The 7,224-nt window shown below is 38.3% G+C and overlaps 1 long non-coding RNA gene across 1 annotated transcript; it reads right to left on the bottom strand.

Moving 5' to 3' along the window:
* Positions 1 to 769: 769 nt before the first annotated feature.
* LOC133274793 (uncharacterized) lies at positions 770 to 3,905 on the bottom strand. Its single transcript, XR_009745270.1, has 3 exons — positions 3,602 to 3,905; positions 2,562 to 2,623; positions 770 to 1,076 (listed from the first exon to the last, which is right to left on the bottom strand). It is a non-coding gene; the product is annotated as an uncharacterized LOC133274793 (long non-coding RNA).
* Positions 3,906 to 7,224: the final 3,319 nt, after the last annotated feature.

Raw genomic sequence — 7,224 nt, 5'->3', positions numbered from 1 at the left:
ATTTTACATCAGGATGCAGAAGAGAACCTTTGGGAGAAAAAGGGGAGGATGAGGTACAAGGGTTTGTTCGTGAATAGAGGAATCTGATTCACCTATAAAACCTTTCTCGCCCAAGCGCAAGGCACACGTGTTCAGTGACACTAGGTGTGAATTTTAAGGAACTCTCTCAAGCTAACCATTTTTCCAGCATTCCAGATCTGCCCTTCAGTTTTGTTCCTCCTCTACAACTACCTTCTCATCTTGAGCAGGAAAGTCCCATACTGGTAAACGTCTGAGGGCAGTAACCCTAGAGACTGATCTGAATTGTTTCATACAACTGTTGTTCACTCCTGAGAAATTTGGCTAGATCTGGATAATTTAGCAAAAGTATGTTTGGGGAGTTTTTAGTCACATTTGTTACACTTCTGTTGCTCTTGTGCCACAGCCCCACCATGCTATAACTTCACAGGAGCGTGACAGTCCCTATCCCAGAGCTTGCAGCAAGTGCTTCTGGCCAAGAAATGCAACTGAAAGAGGGAAAGGCAGGTTTCTTGGTCTCTGTAAATTCCTACATTTTGCTTAGTGTTTTGCCTCCCAACATCCGTCCTGTAAAAAACTTCAGATTTCTGAATCAACAACTCCAGAATCTTAATTTAAGATTGCCAGTCATTTACCACCCTTTCACAGCAACAGTTTCTTTGTGTGGGTGTGGGTGTGAGTGTGGGTGTGAGTGTGGGTGTGGGTGTGGGTGTGAGTGCTCATATGCCCCACACTTGCCATAATCTGAATCTCTTTACATTGTAGGACAGAGGTCTGCATCTCTGTTGTCCTGCATCTTCAGGCAGGCATTTACATCACCGGGATGCACATGCTAACGGTTACTATTGTTATCAGGCACTGCCCATGCTGCACTCACCTAAATGGCTACATAAGATGCACGGCAAAGGACAATCAGCCTCCAGGTTTCTGGGCAAAGTACATGCCTCTCGATTCTGTCATTGATTTGTCAGGAGCTGTATACTCAAGTAGATGGTTCAGAAGAGGATCCTTTAGGAAGAGTGTGGTCAGATTGACCTCACTTTCACTGAGCTGACAGCCTGGTGAAGAAAGTTAAACTGAATATCAAAATCATCAGCAAAAAATTCCTCTTTCTTTGATTGTACAGTTTAAGAGGAGCCATTCGAGCTCAATTTATTCTCTACACAGGAACTTCATTGATTATCTCAGACATTCATGCAGGAAGGAAGATGAGATAAGAAGAAAGTTCTATTTTTTTTTTTTTAAGTGATTGCAAGATGGAGAAAACTGCTTTGTGAGTGTAATATATACCATAAAGTTCCCTTTGTGCAATCTTCTACTGAAAAGTGAGAAGAGTTTACCTTTCCTGAACAAAAGAAACATTAGAGATGGGCTGATGATTACTGAGGGCAGAGATATATGAATACTAGGATTAAGGTATATATTCAGATATAAGATTAGCATACAGAAAAAATAAGTTTTCTTGAGTAAAATATTGTGAAGGTTCTCCCATTGTCTTGTACAGTCAATCACCAGCACTGAGAAGAGACACTGATCACTATTCATTTTTTTCCAAATGGTATTCTGGTTTGATCTCAGGCTATTAACTATAATGGGGATTTCCACTGAATTTAAGAGGGAATCAATCCTGATTCAAGACTGCTGCCATGAATGGAGATAGATGTTCAGTTGTGTTCTACCAAAGACAAACGGACACTCCACCAGTCTTGCTGTGGTGGAAAATGTGGGACTGCAAGCCCAAACTCTAGAAGCACACAGAGGCACCGCATCACTGCTCCAAACACTTGTAGGTTACTGGAAAGGGTGAGGAAGCAATAAGTGTTTTATCTGAACTTTGGTGGTTGTAATAGGAATTGAATGGATTATGTATAAACATATGATGGCAGAGTCTCTGCTCTCAAGTCAGTTGCTCAAATGCCATTATCCCCTTCACTGAAAACATTGTACCTCCTAAGGAACCAGGCAAGCACTTTCACATGAGGGTAGTTCTTGTGCATTGATGCAGAAACTTCAAGTTTATAAATTTCTCAGGTTCATTTACATAGCACCAAGAAATCTTCAAAGGCAACCTCTTATGCAGGCAATATTTTATAGGCACATGCTTTGAAACAGTTGTTTCAATTGAGGACAACTAGTCATCATATGGGAAGAAACTGGAGGGGACAGCAAGGCTCAGTCAGAATGCTTTTGTGCTTTTTTGATCTTGGGATTGCTCTGTATCAGTCCAGTCCTCTGGCAGAAGCCAAAGTGACATGTGAATATATCAGTTGTGAGTGGCACTAAAAAGATGTTATGATTTGTGCTTTTATTCTTGACACTCTGCTGACAGCAGTTGAGTACTGGAATGGGAGCCCCTAGAATAACTGCACCAGCAAAACAGCTATACAACAGCCCTTCTACCTCAGCCCTAGCTGAGCAGCCTTTAAATCTCCTTTACAAAACTCGTGGAAAGAGAGATTAATCTCACCCATATCTTAAAACAAAGAGCATCTCTACTGTCCCAGCTAGACAAATATGAACTAAACCAGCAAAAACATTCTTACTTCACAGGCTGCTTCAGCAGGGTCACAGCAGAGCTGGCTGTAGGTGGTTCAAGAATTAAGAGCTGCAAAAGCAACTGGAAACGTGCCTCAGGGAGGAGCAAAGCAGATCAGTATGTGTACCATCTCTTCTATATCTGCTTATACTGGTATTAGATTTTGGTGTAAGCATAGGTTATACAGCATTTAAGTGAGGGACTCTTGAATTCCAATATCCTCTCTTACATTAACCCCTTTGTCCTTGGGCAAATCTCCTAACTTTTTTGACTCCTATCATTTATCTTCACAAATGCGAATAAAACTATACAGCCTATGTCATATTAGTGCTGAATGTTGGTATACTACTACTGATTTTAACCACAGATTTATACAGAAGTAGCATTTACCAGAAAGAGGTTGTAGAGAAGCTGTATCATGACACACCTTTTAAAAGCTCAGTACAAGGTAGAATATTCACATTTTGCATTTCTCTGGCACATGCATGCAGGGTGGGATGTTTTCTAATATTTATTGTCTCCCAAGCACTCTGAAGCTGACAAATCAAGCATTATTAAATAGACACTTAAAAAAAATTACTCAACTGCTAAACCAATCACTGTAGGTTGTAGCTCAAAATGAAGCTGGAAATCTGCACCTTTTAATAAAACAATCTGCTTGAGAGCTGATGATATTTGGTTATGGAATTTATCTGTAAATATAATTAAAAATTCAATGAGAGAGTGCTCTGAACTGAGGGGTAAATATTCAGCACGATGCAGAGTGCTCAAGCTACATGATTCCCATTATCGTTAATGGGAGTCCTACAGCTAAATCCCTAAGCATCACACTAAAAATTTACCCCCTAGTGTTTGCAGATGGAACAAAAGGATTATTGTACATACCAGCAGAAAATAAAGTTACCACTGACATTTTGACCAGAAAGCTTCCATCAGGATTGATCAGAGAAAGATTTAGACTACTAATTTCCCCGCAGACTGTTTCTTTGGGGTTTCTCCCATCTGAAAAAAACGTTCTTGATTTTTATTTAATTCCTTTCTATTTACTGGTTTTCACATCATTATAGCTCTCAAATTCCTCTCCTTCTGGCTTCCTACCAGAGCACTTCTCTCTGCTTCACACCAGGCTTCCTGGCTTCAGTGTGCACAATTTCAGGTTCCTGAACCTCACACATAATGGAAGTAAGGACAGAAGAAAAGTACATATGCCAATGACCTTTCAGCTGAGTTGGCCAAGTGTGCAAATTTACCCAGCAATAAAATGCTGCAGGGAACTTTGGGGTGATTAAAAAGTTGAGGGGGAGGGGAACACACACAAGCAACTTCATTCTTTCCTGGTTTACACCTTCTGCTCTTCTTGGGTCAGGGCTACCAGCTGTCAAGTGTCCCTACCCCTCTTGAAATCAATGACAACTCAGGAGTTGAAGCCTGATGGTGCGAGAAGATTTAACAAGCATCCTCGATTAGGTATGGGCTGGAGCTAAACAATGCAATCCATTAACTTTTCTAGGTGCTTTTTTATAACACTTTCCTAGATAATGGAAACAATGTTTCTGACTCATTTTTTTAAAATGTATATATATATATATATATATATATATATATATATACACACACACACATACCAAAATGACAGAAAACCTCTAAAAGTCAAATTTCCTTTCTCGATTTCACTTATTCTAACTCAAAAATAGCCAAAGGCATTTATTTATCCTTTGTAGACCTTGCTGCAGTCCTGAGTGAATTTTTATGGGTGAGTTTTAAAGACCTCAACAATAGGGGCTTATAATGGAAACACTGATAGACTGTTACTATAGTGCCGGTCATAAATACAATGCAATTTTATTTTATACAACATTCTTCATACAAAATATCACAAAATGGTTTACAGTAAGCATCAACTTCAAGCTAAAGCAAAGTGAAAAATAATTTAAATGTGAAATTTCAATGACTTCAGCAAGGGGGAAAGAATTCCTTACAGGATAATACAAATAAAAGTGCAAGATTTCTCCAGCCAGGCTTTTCTGCAGAAAGCTCTTAGAAGGCTGAGAATGCATGCATAAAAAGTACCCTTCTCTCAAAAATTCAAGATTTCAGCTCCTTGTTCCTCTCTTTAACTTTGTATACTCATGAGGCTCCATTACACACCTCAGCAAAGACATTTGTTAAATATTCTGGCAGGATCAGGCCTAAACCCCTGAAATGTCGTCAATTTCAAAAGGGCTAAGGGCACCTGACAGCTTGTAGCCTCGTAGCCCTGACCCAAGAAGAGCAGAAGGTGCATATCAGTAAAGAATGAAGTTGCTTGCCTGAGTTCCCCTCCCCCTCAACTTTTTAATCACCCCCAAAGTCCCCTGCAGCATTTTATTGCTGGGTAAATAATATAATGAAAAAGTGCCTACATAACACAAGCCACATGGGCACAGACAGCTATTAAAACTGAAATGATTTATTTCATAACAATCCGAGGTAGCACACTTTAACTCTAGGTATAGCAACCCCTCCATTTCTGCTTGCCTCATTTGCATAGGTAATTGACAGCTTGTTAACAGCTCATTAGGAACACTGAAAACCATGTGACAGATACAAACCTAGTGCTAGAGGGGAGAAAATCTGTGAATTACAGTATATTGAAAACTCAATCAGATTCAGAATTACAGGTCACAAAATAAGTCGGTTATTTCATTAGGTTAAAAAAATTAAAAGGTTAAAATACCGTTTTTCGACCTGTATTTTTAAGATAGCAGGCTACAAGGTAATTAATTAAGAATCTGATTGTGATGTGAGCTATTCTTTGCTGCCATGGGTAGCTTTAGGAATGATACTAGATTGATACAGAAGGACAAGTAATCATTGCTGAGAATTTTTAAAAACATTAAAAAGACTTGATGTGGTATTCAATTTTGGGCTTGGAATATAACTTTCTGAAAAAAAGTAAGTAACTTACAGTCACGGCTATCTAATATTCTGTAACTGAGAAAAATGCGAGGAATAATTTTATTTTAGTCTATAAAAAGCAGATAAGTGTTCTGATTTGCACACTCCTACTATCAGTAAATTTTGATGATGCTTTTTTTTAAAGGACATTTGAATATAAACAGTGCAAATAACAGTTATATCAGCAAATCTACTTTTTGTATTAAACGCAAACTATAATCTTGTTTTTCTAGCACTGCTAGCAGAAATACAGGAACTTGTAGAATTAAAATTATTTTCTTGTTTAAAATCTCCCTTTCCTTGAAACATGATATGGATTCTCTGTAATTCATGTAACATTTGCTGTTGAGGACAGAGCTGGCCAACTGCATCTTAATCTGTAGAGGAAACCAGTAAACTGTGTGATTTTAGATCTTTTTTCAGACACGAGTGGTTTATAGATTATTCTCTCTTCTCTCTGAAAATACAACAACAAAATATTATTAGATTTAAAACCCTGACTATTTAGGAAAAGGAACAGCAATGTTAAAGTGAAGGATTATTAAAATCCCTTGTGTTTGTTCACATGGAGGGTTGTGATGTTTCAGGTCAAGAGAACTGCTGCAATACAGATACATATGCTATTTAGATATGTCCCATGTAAATAATTTCTTATAGAGTTTCTTATCTGAAATCATGGATCTACTTCTGTACTACAGATATAGCCATATGACTATAGTAGTCCGGCTAGTGGGGATAAAATATCCTTGGGGATAAAATATCCTTGTGTACATGGTTTAAGAATAATTAATGAATCCGTGACCTGCGATACAATGAAAGTCGCACTTGTAAGTCACTTCAGTACTTTTGAAAGCTCCATCTTTAGTCTTCATTATGAATAACGCCAACAGGGCTGTTGTGCCCCCTCCTTTAATTATGTTGACTCCTGCACCAGTGAAGTTATACTGTTGTAACCACAGCAATATAAACTTCTAATGCAGACATGCTCCAACAGTATAAAGAGAGCTTTACATATAGCACCACTGACCCCAGGTTTACACTGAGCTTAGGCGAAGCATGATCCACATACACTGAAGAAAAATTAGCTCATCTTTTGTCCTTGAGCCCGTATCAACTGAGGCATTTTTTTCAAAGAAAATGTCAGTGCATGACTGGTGAGAAACAATCGCAATGCAAGTTCAAGAAGTTCAAGATCATAATCAACCAAGACATCATATAACGAGAGATGATGAATTCACCACAGGTAAGAGTAAGAAATAGATAAAACGTAAGCTTCAAAACTCAAAATCAATGAATTTTATTTACATGACCTTGTCTTTGACCATACCAGTACAAACAACAATGCAAATGTTGGGTTTGACAATAGGTCTCACACCTGAGTACTGAGTCACAGTTCTCAGGAAAAAGGGCTTGATCTTGGAACTTTCCCCATGCCATGTTTCAATCGTGTATATGACTACACTGGCAAGTTCAATATTCTTTGAGGCCTGGGCTTTGTTTTTAGCTTTTAGGTTTCTTTTCTGCCTGGTTTTTTACAAGTGAGAATTCCACTTTGATGTGCTTTCTGTTTATCTGTTTCTGTGCTTTGTTTATCTGCAAAGATAAACACTGAAAATCAGTAGGAAAACTTTTTTAAGAAGCAGATAACTTTCCAGTTAGACTGGACTGAATTACAGCTGAAATTATGGGAATATATTCTTTTTCTGCATTAACCACTCAGTCAACCCTTGTAA

Source organism: Pezoporus flaviventris, unplaced genomic scaffold (assembly GCF_033815535.1).
Source record: "Pezoporus flaviventris isolate CSIRO_AGI_PZ_B2104156 unplaced genomic scaffold, CSIRO_AGI_Pfla_v1 ptg000036l, whole genome shotgun sequence".
NCBI classification, from domain to species: Eukaryota; Metazoa; Chordata; class Aves; order Psittaciformes; family Psittacidae; genus Pezoporus; species Pezoporus flaviventris.
This window is presented reverse-complemented; position numbering and strand designations above follow the sequence as displayed.